Source organism: Mirounga leonina, unplaced genomic scaffold (assembly GCF_011800145.1).
Source record: "Mirounga leonina isolate KUSES-001 unplaced genomic scaffold, KU_Mleo_1.0 Mir_172, whole genome shotgun sequence".
In the NCBI taxonomy this organism is placed as follows: domain Eukaryota; kingdom Metazoa; phylum Chordata; class Mammalia; order Carnivora; family Phocidae; genus Mirounga; species Mirounga leonina.
In genome coordinates, this window is record NW_023270442.1 from 14,367,782 (window position 1) to 14,387,095 (window position 19,314).

Here is a 19,314-nt window from a genome sequence, read left to right on the forward strand (position 1 = left end):
GTTCTTCATAGTACACTTCTAGTCGGCAATCGGAGAAAAGATTCAGTAGTTTTGCACCTGCACCCCAATAATAAATGGGGGGACAACCCTGAATTCATGGATAAAAGGAAACTTTCTAATATATTAGTTCAGTCATTCCAGTTTCGCATGGGTAATTCTTTTCCCATCCGTGGCTTGGTCTGGGTCAGAAGCTAGCTTCTTGGGTCCACGGGTGGAGTTCTTCTAGTCCGGTTTCAGGAGCCAAGTGGCTCCTGGTAGGTCCTGGGTTCATGCCAGTGGTTCCTTCCAGCCACCAGCCTCCCCCGGCACAGCAGCCTGAGTTCCTCTGCCTGTACGGACCCCAGTCCTGGCCCCGATGTCCCTGGCCTGTTTGAAGGGTTTGTTCCTGTCGGACTCTGCCAGGCTTTGTACCGTTCCTGACACTTTAGCAGTAGCTTGAGTGCTTTGTGTCACCTCTTTTTCTTCGGGCCTGTTTGCTTTTGAGCTCAGCTGTGTAACAAAATTCTGTTGTATTTTATTCAGTATTTCCATTCATTTGGAGCAGGACATCTTTCCTCATCATCTCAGTCTTCCATGTTGACCAGAATGTTTACATTTTGACTGTTTCTTTTGTGGCCTTATTGTTATGGACTGAATGTTTGCATCCCCCCCCAAATGCAGATGTTGAAGCCTCATCCCCAAGGGGGGGTGTGAGGAGGCGGGGCTTTGGTGGGGGGGTTAGGGTGGAGCCCTCTCCTAATCTCCTTCACCCTATTTAAAGCTATTGGTCTTAAATTCCACTTTGTCTGAACTTCGCATTGCCTCCACTCTCATTTTGTTTATTCTTGCCTGATATAGTTTCCCATTTCTTTCTTTCCAAGCTTTCTTTGTCATTTCATTTGGCTGTTTTTCATAAATAGCATGTAACAAATAGTTCTTTAAAACTCTATTTCAGATTGTGTCGTTCAGTGGAGGAATTTAATCGAGTCCTATTTATTGAGATGTCTGATGTCCTTGGTCTTCTTTTTTCTTTCTCGTTTTTTTTTAATGCATGATATTGGCCAGGCAGGGGGATCTTGGATCACAGCCTTACCTCTCAAAAGCCTTAAGCCTGGCTCTACTGCCTCAGTGTTCCAGGTGTTTCCAGTGAGGAATCTGGTGTCATTCGAATTCTCTTCCCTATGTAAATAATTTGTTTTCATTCTCAGGTAGCTGGCATTTGGGAATTTACCAGATTACATCCAGGTGTGATTCTTTTTTTGCTTTTCAAATTGTCATTATTAATCTTGCTTGGTACTTGAGTTTACTTCTGGTCCAGAAATTGTTCTTTATTCAGGTAAGGAGTATTCTGCTTGTTTTTCAAGTTTGCGTCTCCATGTCATTTTTCTCGAACTGCTAATGTTCAATAGCCAATATTCACCCAGTATGCAGTATTCTTGAATCTATACTCCCTACCTCTTCTGCTTCATTTATGATTTTCATTTCATTGAGTTTTCAAGCTCTGAGATCAGTCAGTTCATTGGTCATTCAGATAAACTTGTGCACCATTATGAGAAAGTTCAGGATGGAGGGATGACTGTTAGCATGCTGCACTTTTTATGCTAGTTTGCTTGGGAATGGTTTACACCTGGAAAGCAGCAGGATCCCAAACCTCTTGATGGGGAGACTGCCTCAGTCAGGGGTTAGTTTCAGACTCCCAGGCTGACCCCAGATGGCATTTCAGCCTGCCAGATCCCAGGATGATTCCGGCTTCTAAAGGAAGTAGCAGTGCTGATGGTTTTTGAAGTTGAGTTTATTCTTTGGCCCAGTTGGGTATTTCCTGGAATCACTTCTTTTTTCCCTTTGTACCCTGTTTACGGGCCCACCCACTTGCTCTCATCACCCTGACGTGGGTCCTGGGTATTGTTATCATTTGTCCCCGGGTCAGCTTCCTCATGAGCCTGTGAGTTCCATTTACCTTCCCCCCTCAGTCAGCTCAGGCTGCTGTAACAGAGGACCACAGGCTGGGGAGTTTAAACAACAGAAATTTATGTCTCAGTTCTGGAAGCTGGAAGTCCAAGATCAAGGTGTCATCAGGTTTGGTTTCTTTTGCGGCCTCTCCTTGGCTTGCAGGTAGCCATCTCTTTGTTGTGTCCCCACGAGGTCTTTCCTTTGTGTGTGTACATTCCTGGTGTCTCTTTGTATGTCCAAATTTTCTCTTCTTCTAAGGACACCCATCAGATTGGATCAGGGCCCACCCTAATGATCTCATTTAAACTCAATTAACTTTTTAAAGGTCCTGTCTTCAAATATAGTCATATTCTGAGGTACTGAAGATTAAGGGTTCAACAGGTGAATTTGGGGGACACAGTTTAGTCCCTAACACACTAGCTTGGTGTAGGCTTTGTTGATAGATGTTCAACTAACCAAGTAAAGGTTAGTTGAGAGCCTGAATGAAAGTCCTCCATTTGTTCTTTAATCATTTTGACTTTCAAGCAGGTTGTGTTGCATAGGATGGCACCATATGCTCTTTTAAGATAAATTAAGTGAACTATCTCTTTACTGTCTTTTTTTATCCTTAGCCAGTAATATTTTGTGTAAGTAACTCTATAGTAGTGTGAATACATGGTCCTTCCTCCACCCCCCCCCCCCCCCTACAAAATATCCTTCTATTGCATGGTAAAGAAAAAAGTTCAGTACCTTAGGGCAGATTCAATCCACAGCCTCCGCACTGTATTTCTCGCAACAGGCCTATGTGTGGTTTGTCTGTGGGGATTTGAATCTGTGTTATTGCATACTGGATTTACCTGCCTTGGGAATTCAGTTCTTTTTTCTTTCTTAGCACTTTCTCTGTCTCATCATATTTATTTCCATGCTCTGCCCCAAGCTCTGACAAATTTGAATTTTTCAAAAAGCACAGAGATATGCATTATACTGATTATGGCAGTTATTTGTGGTCTTTCTAGTTTATAATAATGAAAAGCTGGAATTAAAATTTTTTTCCTTTGGCTATTTTATTCTTTTGCAGTCTTCATTTTTATATTTTGTTTTTGGTCTTTTCATTGAGTTTTTGATCTCTGAAATAGCAATTTAAAATAGCTATCCAATGGTATATGTATCCACAACAGAGTTTGTTGCCAAGCATACAAAATGAATGGGTTCCTTATTCAAATGTTAAATGCCTACATACAGAGTCTATGTATAGAACTGAGATCGAGATCTGGAATTGGATTCTACAATGGATATCATCAGGATGACAGCTTCCAGTGGACTTAGGATTTCATTGAATTTAATAGTCCATCAATGCTATCTAATAAAACAATGTGATTCTTCTCAGTGAGTGGTCTCAAGAGCCAAGGGAAGTTCATGTCTTGGCCACTCTGAACTACTTGCTGTGACCCACACTTTCCACACTGGTTCTTTTCTGGCTCATGAGCATGACTTTCCATCTGCTAAGAACACTCTTCCTTTCTTGACCACTGGGAAGCTGTCCCTGATCCCAAACTAGCCTAGATGCTCTCTAAGGGCTTCCAAAGATCCTGAGCATGTATATGCTGATTTGGAAGTGACTGTTGATATGTCTGTCCCTCCTTTTTGGCTAAAGGTCCTTTCTGTGCCATGGATGTCTTTGGAAGCTAATGAGGCCTATGAATCATATCTTAGAATCATTTTTTAAATGTATAAATTAAAACACATTGAGTTCTGCTTCAGGGCAAGATGGAATAAGCACATTCCACTCTGTCTCCAAGCAGATGCTGCTCTAGGAGTTGGTAGAATGGTGAAGACAGAATCTGAAGTACCCCTGAACTGGTGGTGAGATATCATTTTCCCTTTCCAAAACCATCCAGCCTGGATTCAGCACAGCCCAAAACCCAGATGTACGCACTGGTGCCAATAGAGCCCCAAGAGAAGCACTACAGGGAGCAGAAAGGAGGTCTTCTAATGTTTAGAAGGAGTGGAGAAATCTCCTATATAGTTTTGTTTTTTTCTCCTCTCCATTCTCTTGCAACTCAGCCCCCCAAGCAATCCTATGGAGTCAGGGGCATGAGAGCTCTCAGAAGCCTAAAACTGAGGGAGGAAAGTCTTACCTCTGATCAGAGGAACTGTGGCCCCAACAGCATGGGGAAGCAAACCCCCCGAGTTTTTTTTTTTTCTCTGGGTCCTCCCACCGTTCGTCCCTGGGTGCAGATATAGTTATGGGACATGCGTAGAAGAGCAGGCTAAGTAAAGCCCCAGATTTCTGGCCAGAGGACCAAAAAGTTGAGCCTCTGGGAACTGGAAAGTACCAGAGAGAGGGAAGAGTTAGAGAAAGCAACCTCATGAAGTTGTTAATAAACTTTTGGGCTCACCCCTGAGATTCACAAGAATAGACCTGACCCTAAATAGCATACCATTGCTTTTGAGAACTGAACTACAAATAAGATCATTGCCCAGGTTATGGACTGGCCACCTAATAATGTGCACAGAGATAGATCTGAAGTCATGGAAAACAGAACCCATAGAAGACTGGTTGGAACTTGTGGCCTGAATTGAAGCTGGAAGATTCTCTGTTTAAAAAAAAAAATAAAAAAAATCAATGCTCTCCATAGGATTTGGTCTAGAGTCCTAGAGTCTTGTAAAATAATTATCAAATATCCAGGATACAGTTAAAAATTACTCAGCACATATGAAGAATTGGGAGGAATCTGTTTGTATGGGAAAAGACAGTCAACAGAAGCCAATGCTTAGGTGACACAGAATTTAAAACAGCTGTTATAAAATACCCCAACATGTAAGGGCAAGTATTCTTAAAATGAATTAAAAGATAAAAAGTCTCAGAAAAGAGATGTAAGATATAAAGAAGGGCTGAAAGGAGACTTTAGAATGGAAAAATACTATAACTGAAATAAAAATCTCACTGTATAGGCTCATTAGCAGAATGGGGATGACAGAGGAAAGGGAAAATGATATCTCACCACCAGTTCAGGGGTACTTCAGATTCTGTCTTCACCATTCTACCAACTCCTAGAGCAGCGAATTTCAATATAGACCAATAGGAATTATAAAATCTGAATCATACAGAGAAAAAATATTAAAAATAAAAAAGAACAGAGCTTCCTCAACCTGTGGGAAAACACCAAAATGTCTATCTTTTCATAGGAGTCCTAGAAAGAAAAGATGTGGTGTACAGAAAATGTTTGAAGAAACAATGGCTGAAAACTTGCCAAATTTGGAGAAAGACATAAGCCTACAGATTCAAGAAGTCTAGGAAACTCCAAATGAGATAAACCAAAGAAATCCACACCCAGACACATCATTATCAAACTGCTGAAAACTGAAGGAAAAATATATTTAAAGATTTTTATTTATTTATTTTTGTGAGAGAGAGAGAGTGAGCATGAGTGGGGGGAGGGGCAGAGGGAGAAGCAGACTCCCCACCAAGGTGGGAGCCCAATGTGGGACTCGATCCCAGGACCCTGGGATCATGACTTGAGACAAAGGCAGACACTTAACCAACTGAGCCACCCAAGCACCCTATTTAAAGCAGCCAGAGAAAAACTACACATTAACTTATAGAGGAGTGTGATTTAAATAGCCATAGATTTCTCCACAAAGAAACAGAACATTTTTAAAGAACATTTTATTTATTTTTTTAAATTTTTTTTTAAAGATTTTATTTATTTATTTGACAGAGAGAGAGATAGCGAGAGCAGGAACACAAGCAGGGGGAGTGGGAGAGGGAGAAGAAGGCTTCCTGCTGAGCAGGGAGCCCGATGTGGGACTCGATCCCAGGACCCTGGGATCATGACCTGAGCCGAAGGCAGACACTTAACGACCAAGCCACCCAGGCTCCCTTAAAGAACATTTTAAAAGAACTGTCGACCCATAATTCTATATCCCATAAAAATTCCCTTCAGAAATGAAGATGAAATAAAGACATTCTCAGGTGACGGGAAACTAAGAGACTTTGGTATCACCAACTCTATTACTAAAGGAATTCCTTCAGACAGATGGTAAATGACACCAAAAGGCAAGCTGAAACAACAAGAATTAAGAAAAAAAACAACAGAAATGGTGAATACCTGGGTAAATATAATACTCTTCATCTTTTAAGTTTTTTAAGATATATTTTGGTTAAAAACAAAAATTATAACATTGTTTAGTGGGATTTTGAGTGTATGTTGATGTAACAAATACAACAACCCAACATGAGGGAGGGAAGATAAGGGAATGTATGTGGTGTTAATATATCACTTGAAGTGGTAGATACTGACTTTATATAGACTATGAAAAGTTAAATATGTATATTTTAATCCCTAGAACAAACACTTAAACATTACACAAAGAGATACATAGTAAAAATGCAATAGATAAATTAAAATAGAAAACTAAAAAATGTTTAAAAGAGAAAAGAAACTAAAAGAAAAGGGAAAAGCCAGAAACTAAAAATAGACAAGCAGAAAACAAATAATAAAATGGTAGCTATATCCAAAGATATAAGTAATTACATTAAATGTAAATGCACTAAAGACACTAATTAAAGCACAGGTTGTCAGAACAGATTTTTAAAAATGACTCAATTATATTTTGTCTATAAGAAAAACTCACTTCAAATATAATGACCTAGGTAGTGTAAAAACAAAAGATGGAAAATATATATCACTAATCAGAAGAAAGCTGTGGTGGCTGCAGTAATATCAGACAAAGCAGACGTCAGAGCAAAGAATACAAAGGGGCAATACCTAATGACAAAAAGAGTAATTTATCAAGAAGATGCATAATCCTAAATTTGTTTACCAAATAAAAGAGCTTGAAAATACATGAAGCAAAAACTAACAACTGAAAGAAGAGATAGACAAATCCACAATAATAGCTAGGACTTCAACATTCCTCTCTTGGTCATCAGTAGAACTAGCAGACAGAAAGCTGACAAGGGGTATATACTATAAATTACTGGTGTGAATTGACATTTACAGAATACTACACCCCAAAACAGCACAATACATATTCTTCTCACGTCACCAAGATAAATTATATCCTGTGTCATAATAAAAATTTTTAAACAAATTTAGGGAATTGAAATCATGCCAAGTATGTTCTCTGACTATAATGGAATTAGACTGGAAGTCAATAACAGGATGATAACAGGAAAAATTCCAGACCCTTGGAAATAAAACAGTACTCTTCTAAATAATCCATGAGTCAAAAAGGAAGTCTCAGGGAAATTAGAAAATATTTGAATTGAATGAATATGAAAATATGTATCAAAACTTGTGAGATGCAGATAAAGCAGTGCTTAGAGGGAAATTTACACAATTAAAATGCTCATACTTGAAATGAGAAAGCTATCAAACCAATAATCTAGCTTAAGAAATTAGAAAAAGAAGAGCAAAATAAACCAAAACAAGCAGAAGAAAAGGAATAATAGAAATAAGAACACAAGTTAATCAAATTGAAAACAATTTCAAAACCAAAACTTGGTTCTTTGTGAAGATTAATAAAATTGATAAATCTCAAATGAGAATTCTAGAAAGAGAGAGAACACAAATGACCAATATCAAGGATGAAAAATGAGTTATCACTACAAACTCTGTTCATAAATTCAACAATTGAGATAAAATGGACAAATTCTGCAAAAAAACACAAACTACCAAATGTCCCCTGAGATGAAATATAGATGAGTAGCCCTAAAACTGTTTTTCAAAATGAGTTTGTAGTTAGAAACCTTCTGTTTTCTAAAATCTCCATGCTCAGATCATTCTAGCAAATTCTACAAAATACTGCTAGTGATGGTTCACACTAGCAAATTCTACCAAGTATTTAAAGAAAAAATACAACAAATTCTACACAGTCTCTTCCGGAACATAGAAGGGGAGGTAACACTTCTCAAATAATAAGGCCAGCATTAGCTTGATACTGAAGCCAAACAAAGATGGTACAACAAAAGCAGAGTACAGAGCAATACCCCTCATGAACACAGATGAAAAAATTCTAAACAAAATATTGGCAAATATCTAGCATACATAAGCACATGAAGAGCTGTTCAACATCATTGACCATTAAAAGCAATGCAAGTTAAATCCTGATGAGATATAACTACATGCCCAGAATGGCAAAATAGGATGCTGAAAATAAAAAAAAATACTGGCAATACCAAGTGCTCATGACAATGCAGAGCAATTGGAACTTTCATACATTCCCAGTGGGAATGCCAAATGGCACAGCCCCTCTGGAAAACCACTTGGTGGTTTCTTATAAAACCAAAGACTTACCTATGATCCAACAGTCCTACTCCTGGGTGTTTTCCCAAGTGAACTGAAAACTTAGGTTCCACAAAAATCTACCTGAGTGTTTATAGCAGCTCTGTTCATATTCATCAATATCTGGAAACAATCCAAATGTCTTTCAATAGGTGAATGTGTAAGTAAACTGGGGTACATCCCTACAGTGGAATACAACTCAGTTTAGCAATAAAAAGGATGAACTATTGACACACATAACAACTTGGATGAATCTCAAAGGTGTTATGCTGAAAGAAGCCAATCTTGAAAGTTCTATATACTGTATAATTCCATTTATATGAACTTTTTGAAAAAATAAAACTATAATGACAGAGGCAGATCAGTCTTTTCCAGGGGTGAGAGGTTAGTGAAGAAAATGTTTTGTTATTTTTTCCCCACCCAAGTTCACACACCACTTGGGGAAGAGGGTCTGTGGGCCCCAAGTTAAAAAACCCATCCTATGCTATATATTATATAGAAATTGTCTTTTTTGTTTGTTCTTCTATGTCCTGTGCCTACTAGAGTGGACCAACTTATGGTAGGCACTCAATTATCTGGTTAATAGAATAAATGAGGCACCTGGGTGGTTCAGTCGGTTAAGCATCTGCCTTTGGCTCTGGTTATGATCTCAGGGTCCTGGGATGGAGCCCCACGTTGGGTTCTCTGCTCAGCAGGGAGTCTGCTTCTCCCTCTATGCTCTCCTTCTCTCTCAAATAAATAAAGTCTTTTTAAAAAAAGAGAATAAATGAATGAACAATTACGAAAGGACAAACATATAACAATATATTGAGAGACTCCAGAGACTTGAAGAAAAATGGACCCATTTTGTTTAACCCAATGTATGATCACTGTTCATAATTATGAATTGGACTGTCTCTAATAACTCCTCTAACTGTACTTTTCTGGTTGGGCCACTGACCAAGTTTTGTCTGGTGTTGTGGAACCTGCACTGTTGCTGAGCATCTCTTGTTTCCATCCTGTAGAGGGAACACAATTAAGTCCTTTGTCAGAATTATACAGCTAGGGGCGCTTGGGCGGCTCAGTTGGTTAAGAGACTGCCTTCGGCTCAGATCATGATCCTGGAGTCCTGGGATTGAGTCCCGCATCGGGCTCCCTGCTTGGCAGGGAGTCTGCTTCTCCCTCTGACCCTCCCCCCTCTCATGTGCTCTCTCTCTCTCTCCTTCTCTCTCTCTCAAATAAATAAATAAAATCTTAAAAAAAAAAAAGAATTATACAGCTTGTTGTCATCAAAGATGATAGATAACTGTCCTAAAGGTACACATTGCAATTTGTGTTTGAGATTTCTCAGGCCCTGTAGGACAGGATTTGGTAGGTGCAGAGCTGAGGCCATAACGAGATTCTGTCAATGGGTGTCATCCAGGCTTAGCAAGGAGTCCAGGGTGAAGGAGCAGAAGTGGGCAAGCACAGCAGGGCACTTTGCATGAGAGGGCATCAATGGGAAATTGATGGGGCCCCATAAACTAAAGTTGGTGTTAGAACCAGAGAAGCCCTCCACACCCCCAGCAGTAGTAAGAGCCGGTGAGAACAATCACCAGAAGGTTCTGGAAGAGTTGCACAAACCTAATGAGTTGCTACACTTTACTGACCCTGTCATGTACCAGCAGTCTCCTTGGTGGTCCTGGCAGGGCATTCCAGACCTGAATAAAAGATTGGAAAAGGCTAATATCTTATTTCATTAAGTCAAGTCAAGCCATTTTTACTTCTGTGAGCAAATGTGGTGGTTGGTGCTCAGTGACATTGCTGGATGTAAGATCCACCATTATTTTATATAAGAAAGGAAAAACAGGGGCGCCTGGGTGGCTCAGTTGGTTAAGCGACTGCTTTCGGCTCAGGTCATGATCCTGGAGTCCTGGGATCGAGTCCCGCATCGGGCTCCCAGCTCAGCGGTGAGCCTGCCTCTCCCTCTGACCTTCTCCCCTCTCATGCTGTTTCTCTCTCGCTCGCTCTCTAATACATAAATAAATAAAATCTTTAAAAAAAGAAAGGAAAAACACTCAGTAGACTGACGGGTGCCTTTAACAACAGTCCTGACTGACCTATGAATCAATCACAGCAGAGTTTTTTGAAATTAATCTTCATCTCTTCTGAGAAATTTAGCAAGAAACAGATATCTCGGTGACAGAAAGTAACACAGCTTGCCTGTCTTTGTTGGTATCTTCCTTTCTGAGGTTTCTAAGGCACTTGGTTGTTCCTTTGCAAGAAAACATGGACTTAATGATCATTCCTTTGTGACAAATATTCGTTACTAATACCACATTTACATCCCACTGTTTGGCTTCTGTGCCTTTCTGAGTACAAAATAGCTTGTCATTTCAATGCTGAATCATGGTGAAATTTTTTTTTGGAGAACATTTCTAAATGGCAGTTAAGCTCTCGGGTTAAACTAACAGATGCACATGCCTCACAATCGAAGTGAGGACAGTGCGAGAAGCTACGACCAAGTGGACACACAAACAGAGACAAAGGCAGCGATATCATGACCACCACCACTTAGATCAACGGCTAAGGCACTGTTGACTGAGATGCATCTGGATTCCAGAGATGTTACATTGTGAAAAACTGTGCATCTTAGAATCAGTAGAATACAATGATTGTGTCAGATTCCATGATCTGGGAGAGAGTTCTGTATCCAAGATGTGTTTCTTCGATGTCCTCTGTTTGCCGGGGAAACTTCTGGGCCTACAGTGGGAAGCCAGCTAGACAATTTCCTTGACTGCATGGAGCTCACACTGAGTAGGGAGAACATGTGATACATGAATAACCAGAAAAGTAATCCATTGTTTTCAGTGCAGTGAAAGAAACCGATGGAGCCGGGATAGAGCCTCAGGGAGAGTAGGGTCCAGGGTGTGTCGTGCATTTCTGATAAGTCCTCTCCAATCCTGCTGATTTCCAACTGAGTGGACATTTGGATTTTGGTCTCTGAGAGTCACTGAGAGCCTGCAGGGTGATTGCCTGCCAAGGTTTACCCAGGACAGAGGGGTTTCCTGGGATATGGGAATGGTAGTCCGGACACGGGCAGTCCCAGCCACACCGGCACAGTTGGTCTCCCTACAGGGTTCTAACTCAGTTTCTTTTTGGTTTAATATTTGCATTACTATCTCCATATCTAGTGAAGTTTGATACTAAATGTACAACTGTGACTTATTTTCTTCTACTTCCGTCTCTTCTATTTTCATAAAAAGAGGTTAATTTGATAGATAGGACTAAAATCTTATAATCCCCAAAGGCATTCAGTCAGTCAACAGCACTGACTTAAGCTCCTACCTCAGGTCCTGGGGGTGCTGCGGTGATGGGGTGAGGTGGCCGCGAGGAGGAAGAGCGCCTGTCTGCAGATGGCTGGAGGAAGGTAGGGAGCATCCACCAAGGACTCCAGGAGTTGAGAGGAGATGGGTGTCTGATGATGCACAGGTGAGGAGGACAGGGGAAGCTGCCCTCTGTTCGTAATTTTCTTTTACTTTAGATGAACAATACGCACCAAAGGCTTCAAAGAACAGCAATTTCCTTTGCCTTTGAAATGAATTAAGGGCAAAAACAACGCCATGCTTTCATGTTAGGAATCATTTTGGTAACGTAGTGTGGCTTTCTGTTTTGTAACTAAAAGACTGGCTGAACTCTGGACTGCAAATGCTTTCATGACTATATGAAATATATACTTTTTTCTCTTTGAACCAATGGAACGCATATTCTTGGCTTTCCCTTCAAGCAAGGGGCCCCCACGTGGAGAAGCCATTTTCACTTCTGTGAGCAAATGTGGTGGTTGGTGTTCAGTGACATTGCCGTCCTTATTAGGGTTCGCAAGCCCTCAGGGAACTTCGTGTTTGATCTCTGCCTTCAGCTGTGTGATTCCTTTTCTTGCCCCTTGCCCCTCTCCATTTCATATCCGCCTCATATCTCTTAAACACATAGTTCCTTCTTTAATGGCTCATTGCACTGAATGCCGTGGTCAGTCTCAGAAGCGCTGTCATCTGAACAAAACCCCCAACTCTCCACCTGATCACTGTTGTTTAGTATTATTATTTTTTTAAATATGATAAAGTTGTCATATGGAAATGGGGGCCTTGATTCCTTAACCTCTTTGCCAAAACTATTTAGCTCACATATGGCCAGGAAATAGAATGTAGGTATGAGAATGTGTGTGTGTACACGCTCACGTGCGCGTGTATGCATGCACTTGACGTAGTATGAAACCAAAAAGACTTAAAGTTCAGTAAAATTGGTAATCGATTTTTAAATGAGGTATGTTTTACGGGTTGATGTTATTTGAAAGCTGAACAGCTGATGTCAAAAATAGACTTCCCATTCTTTCCAAAGTGTGGCAAAAATAACCACATGCCTTTCTTGGCCTCCCGGCTCTCACCCCAGAGGGTTTTCTTGTATAGGAACCAACAATGCCTTGGATGGAAACTCGGGATAGGCTAGTCATTATTTTAAGATTTAGGAGATTGCAGATTCTTGGCAGACTTTGGTTGTTTTTCTAGAGTAGTAGGCAAGTAGTTGGACAAAAAAGCAAGGAGCCGATCCATGTCGCTGGCTTTGGGCTCTTTGTGAACAAATGAGACAAGGTGAGTAGCTACCCTGATCTTCCTGCCCTTGTTCCATGAGGAAGGGTTCTGGTGGCTGCAGCCCTGGTGTGTGGATCTTGGTCTCTTGGAAAACAATGGGACCCTTCCCCTTTGCCTTTAGGCTTGCCTGCCACTGGAGGAAGACCTAGACGATGTTTCTCTGGTGCCAGCAAAGCCCATCGAGGGGTTAGAAATAGTAGCATTGCTTGTGGAGGGAGAACAATCACTCCATTGTCAGATTTTTTTTTTTCACTTTTCATCCAAACGCTGGCTGCTTTGTAGCACAGTTGGAGATACTGTGTTGAGGAGCCTTTGCTCATGGCAACGTTTCCTCTGTTCGCTTTCTGCTGCTTCTTGCGTTGGAAAATTCCATCCTTTAACACTGGGATTATATGTCACCATTGCTGAAATGATAGACAGAGTTCACTTAGTTTGCTGCAAGCATGAGAGACAGCCAGAGAGAATGGGAGAAGCGTAGCATTCCCTTGTATAAAGAGAGGATTGAACAAGGTCAGTGAACCAAAGAACCAGCAGGTCACAAACCCTCAGGGGGTCATGAAAATCTTCCCGGGTTTCTTGTCTTTAAGAGCAAAAATGATGCCTGTTTAGATTTAAAAAAAAATTTTTTTTAACGTATTTAAGATTGACCATGATAATTGAGCTGGAGAAGTATTTGAGGGCTCATTATTCTTGTTTCTGTACTTTGGCATGTTTTTGAACATTTTAATGATAGGAAGTTTTTAAGAAAGTATTTAAATACTTCTATCTCTCATTCCAGAATGATTCCAGAAGCACTGAGTGGGTATCAGATATCCATGCGTGGCAGGGACAGTGGCTTAACTGAACATGCTCGTGAATTGGCCTCGGTCAATTTAACTGAGCTGAACCCCCAAAGCTTCTAACCTGTTTACAGTTTCAAATGGCCTTTAGTCTTAGCCATATGTTCTTTGGTCCATATCTTGAATGGATCATTTGTTAGACACTAGAAGCATTAGCAACACAGATGCTGAAATTCGTGTTATTAATTCAGTAAATTGCCTGATGATAATCTTCTCTTTATCTGAAGATGATCTTTTTCTCATCAAAATCTATCCCTCTGAAGATGCCCCTGGACTTCAGAAACTAAGTGTTACAGAAAGAAAAGACAGTGACAGTTATGTCTAATTTTGGTTTTCATTGATAAAGAACCAATGATTGTATACAAGTGATTATAAATAGCAGAAAGTCGATTTTCTAAGCACAAAATAAGGAATTTCAGACATGAGGTCATGAAAGTGATTTTTGATGCCCCAATTCCTAATTAATTTCAACCTGTACTTTAATGTGAGCACCAAACAGCTAACACAAAATACTTCTTTTATTGACTTCCTCCCTGTATCTGGTGGCCTTGGAATTGTTATCATGATATTTGTTGTCTCATACTGTTTCCTAGTGACCTTTGGGCACAGAAATGGTAGAATTTTCTAGAAATAGGGCGTGTGGGCATCTTGTAAAGTTTATGGGTTTTAGACACACACTCCTGAAATTCTATGTTAATCCTCACATTCAATTAAAATTTTAAATATATTGAATATTAGAGTTTATACTAATATGAGATTTATGATATACATGGATGAAATAGAAAATATTTTTTACTCCAGGTCTCTTCTTTTTATAATACCCTGTACTGGACATCTTCTGTGCATGTCTCTCACCTCCTGGCCCACCTTTGATGCCAGCGATTGCTGACAGGTGGACCCAGACAGTGCCTTGTTTCAGCTGCACCGTGTGTCTCTCTTTCAGCCCTGGGCTTCTCAGAGACTGTCTCCTGGTCTCCTGAACATGCCTGTACAATCTAGAAGTTGAATGGGAGTCGACACCCCATGAAAACAACCTTCCAAAAGGCAATTGAAGTCCATGGGATAATGCTTTCCTTTTTCTTCCCTCAGGCTGAAAATTCCAGTGTGCCTTCTACACAGCTTCTTAGAAGGATCCTCACAGGAGACGAGATGGATCACGTGGCCACCTTCTCTCCTTCTTTCTTTGCTTCACTCCCTCCTGTCCTTGACCCCTGTTTGCTGGGATCATGCTCCAAAATAACCTTCCTGTACCAAAGCCCTTGTCCCAAGCTCTGCTTTCTGTGAGGAACCCAGGCTGGACACTAGAATAATGTGCTAGAATTAAGACATGAATGTGGATGGCTAAGGGATTGGTTGGGTTGTATATCTCTATGGGTGGCATTCAAAGAGAAGTTTGGGAAACACTGGACCAGATGTCTGTTGGAATCAGAGCATGTAAAATGAGAATTGTCAGGTCCCCATTCCACTCTAACAGGTTTGTGGGTGTCTGAGTCTACCATGAAGAACAATAGAAGATCCCCAAGGCTTATCAAGCCTGTTCAACACCTGTGAGTAAGTATGACATCCAGGGGAAGCAGAGAGCAAAACAAAACCAAATGTTTCGCAAACATTCAGAGATCCTACAATCTTGGGAGTCTTCTGCACTATTTCTGGATCTAATCCTAAAACTGCAAGTGATGCTGGCTTCTTCCAAGGAAATTGGTGACTCTAGGGCATGGTCTCTGCCTACAGGTAAAGGTGGAGGAGACCCACGGAGGGCCTCTTTGCTTTGCTCAGCTAGGTTATTGGCTGGACGCTCAGGATTCTGAAATCTATTTACCTCTCTGTAGCCTTTTTGTACTGTAGCATCTAGGCCAGTGGTTCTCAAAATGTGATCCCTGGGCAAGACCATCTTTTTCTGAAGGCAAATTTTCCACTAGGGGCAGGGTGGGGGGTGGGAGGAAACTAGAAATGCCATTTCTTGGGTCCCTCCCCAGATCTCCAGCAGTCTGTTCTGACAACCTTCCAGGTGATTCTGATGCTGGCTTAAGTTTGAGAACCACTTCCCTGGACTTTTTCCTTCTCATCCGGGTTTGTGTGCTTTGGGGCCTTCAATGTTGATTTCACACTCGTTCCCGGAGAATGAGCCCAGGAAACAAAAGACGCCTTGATTAGTCAGGAGGAGAAAAGAGGCTAGAACTGTGTAGGCAGCTACCCAGCTTATAAGCAGATCATATTCTGGACTTTGGAAGTCAGCTGTTTGGAATGTGAGCTGTTTTCCTAGGAATGGTAGAAAGGTTCCCACGCCAGCACACAAGGCATATTTAATCCTGAATCTAGCTGAAATACTGCTTTGTCACAATGAAAAAGAGCAGATCACAATGCTTCCGTAGTATTAGCAACCACTCAAAGCAGAAGAAAGTGATAAATGAAACACAGAGATAGTATTTTATTTTTGCTCATATTGGTGGGTTAAGGAAAGATGGATTTGGAGGCAGATGACGAGGTATACATGGGGATTTGTCAAGACTGAAGGAGTTGCTGGCCTTTCTCTTTAGAACGTCATGATACTAATTCCTTTAGTTCGAGTTACTTAAATGTGGTTCTGGACTGTTCCCCACCCCCCTTTTTTTTTGAAGGCAAGTTTCGCACTAGGAGAGTGTAAAGAATTCTGAGAAAGTTGGCAAGAGTTGAAAAGGAGAGCGGAAAGAGTAAGGGGATTAAAGAGAATGTGGGTGTGCTTTCTGTTAACGCCATCATCAACAGAGACAGAATTACCGACGGGGTCAGGATTCTCCCCTTGACAAAAGAGGAAAGAAAGCAGACAAAAACTGACTGCACAGTTGGTAAACCGATTTTCATTTTGATAAATATTTACGAATAAGTAGTTTCATATGAAAAAAAACAAAACAAAAAACACCTGACCACATGGTTTGAGAACTTTCTCTCTCATTGTATTGCCTTGAGACAATCACATTTCCCGTCCCTTGTCCCTTCTCTGACTGCAGATGGGCAACTGACCAGAGACCTTGACAGTGTCCACTGATGTGGCGTAAGAAGGTGATCTGGACCACGCTGATGTCCCCCTTCCTCCTCCTAGGCATCGAAGTAAGGAATGCCCAGAGCATTTGTTCAGTCTGCAATGGGAAGAGGTATATGGCTAGCCATGATCACTTTACATGTTTTCAAATCAAATGCTTCTAGCTAGGCTTTCTGTGGTGGCTAAAATCCTTTCTTCCTGGATTTGTGATGCATTTATTAACCATTCTATTTTTGTATCATATGAATTATCATCACTGATGGTTGAATGGCTGGATTTAGAGAAATGTGATAGCCCTAATGGAATTAATTAATTGAATAATATTGCCTGACAAATGGCTCTGTATACCAAAGAGGGCTTGAGACTTAATTACTGATGCCATTTATCTCTCTATTTGCACCCCAACAATAAGCGACTCGTTTCTCATTAACGTTGGGTCATTTTCCAAAAGGAAGAAAAGAGGCCAAAATATCAGGAAGGGGAAAAAAAATCGATGTCTTTGTTCCCCACCTCATTATCCTGATAAATCATAACAGACTCTGTTAATTAGATGGGCAGCCTTAACTGGCTGACTCCTGTCCAACAATTACCTCAGAAAGAAGCACCACTGGGAACATTGCCTTCCCTTGGGAGGAGATGAAAGGAAGTCTGTAACAAAAAAAGGGATCGTTTCCCCAGCCATGCTGGGGGGGTCACAGTTGTCAAGGCAAATTTTGAGACCGAAGGGCGGAACCCATTTCAGGGACAGTGCCTGTGCATTATGGTGCCACGGGGTATCTGACACTGCCTTCCTAATCTAAGGCTTAGGTGATGGTGCTCGGTGCCTCCAACTCTCCTGGGGAGATTAGAGCCTAATTAAAACGGGGGAACAGGTGTAAGAGGGCCTGATTTGATCTGGCCAAATTAATTGCTGAGATTGGGCTTGCATTTGGTAACTGGAAACAGTGAATTAACTATCACCGGAATACAGCTAATCCCTCGGTCTCACCGCGACTGTGTATACAACAGACTGAACTTGCTGGGAACACAAACACAGAGGGATTTGAAGTGAAGGTACGACGCATCCCTGTATAGGAAAGGCTGGGCAGTGAGCCTAGCCACAGAGGGTGGCCATACATCTCAGACTGCCTGCCTGGGATAGTGCTGGTTTATGCCTCTTGTCCCTGCAAAATTATTAATAGTGCCCCTTTCCATTCTCAAAAAAAGAAAAAAATGTCCCTGCTTGGACAATAACTTAAATGGTTACTGTATTTCAATGTCAATTTCAAGCTACTTTTTTTTTTCTTTACCAGAAGAGGGGTGTTATAGGTTGGAACTGCATTCCCCCCAAAGGTATCAAAGTCCTAACCCTCAATACCTATGAAAGTGAACTTATTTGGAAATTAGGGTCTTTGCAGATGATTAAGTTAAGATGAGGTTATTAGGGTGACCTCTGATCCAATATGACTGGTGTCGTTGGTAAAAGGGATATTGGAATATCTGGACACAGGCACACAATGCACATAGGGAGAACACCATGTGACGATGGGGCAGAGATGGACAGGGTGCTTCCACAAGCCCAGGGGTGCCAAGGATTACCAGCAAACCAGGAAAAGCTGAAAGAGAGGCCGGGAATAGATCCTTCCTCACAGCCCTCAGAAGGAACCAACACTGTGGACACCTTGATCTCAAGACTCCCGCCTCTAGAACTATGACCCAGAACGTTTCTGTTGTTTTAAGCCGCCCATTTGTGGCGTTTGTTATGGCTGCCCTAGCGAACTCATTCAAGTGGGTGCTGGTTTCCAAGTGTCTGAAAACACGCTATGGCTCTTAGCTTGTACAGTTCACAAAAATGAGCTCTGTTGCTGGCAAAGACGGGTACCAGGCTGGCGTGAGAAGTCGTCAGTCGGGGAATCGACACTGATTTCTCAGTGCCAGTGCTGGGTGTGGGGTGAGGGAGACAGACGTGGTTCCTGGCGTCCAGGAGCCAGCAGTTTGGTGGGAAGGGAGGCAGTGCAGATGACCTTGTATTTAATTAGTTAGATGAGAATATGTATCGACTAAGCAGAGGGAGGGAAGCCCATCCCAGGGCTGGAAAGAAAACGTCTCCTCTAGAAAGGGACTTCTAAGCTGACCTGATAAGCAAGGGTTACTTGGATGAAAAGAAATGAGGGTTTAGGGGGAGCATGTGTGGAGGCTCTAGGGCAAGAGGGAGCCTGAAGTGTATGCTGCATACCCAGAGAAATCCAACTGCAGGAGCAGAGAGATAAACCAGGTGAAGTCTGGGTCTTCATCTCAGCCATCATCACCTCATTGATGAGAGGTTTAAAGACACATCAGGTCCCAGACCCTGCACTAGGGGCTGGGGGATTCCAGTGGTGGAGACTAACGGGCAGGCTGCCAATCAAGCAGTTGATGGCCCAGGGCTGGGAGAACAGGTAGGAACAGCCAGAGGGAACAAAGCCACCTCTTCTGTCCGGAGAATTCCTCTGAGGTGAGTCTTGAGGAAAAGCTATATGCAGTACCAAGGGGGGGGGGGCGGGGCGCGGAGATGGGAGACACCGAAAATGTTTATCCCTGGTTCAAGAAGAAGGGGACCCATTGGTCCCTGAGTTCTCTGGCCAATAGTTTTCACATGACCAGACTTGGAGAGTTCACATGTTCTGCCCAGAAGC

The 19,314-nt window shown here is 41.7% G+C and overlaps 1 long non-coding RNA gene across 1 annotated transcript; it reads left to right on the forward strand.

Moving 5' to 3' along the window:
* Window positions 1-10,244: 10,244 nt before the first annotated feature.
* LOC118018845 lies at window positions 10,245-17,851 on the forward strand. Its single transcript, XR_004681498.1, has 2 exons — window positions 10,245-15,192; window positions 16,629-17,851. It is a non-coding gene; the product is annotated as an uncharacterized LOC118018845 (long non-coding RNA).
* Window positions 17,852-19,314: the final 1,463 nt, after the last annotated feature.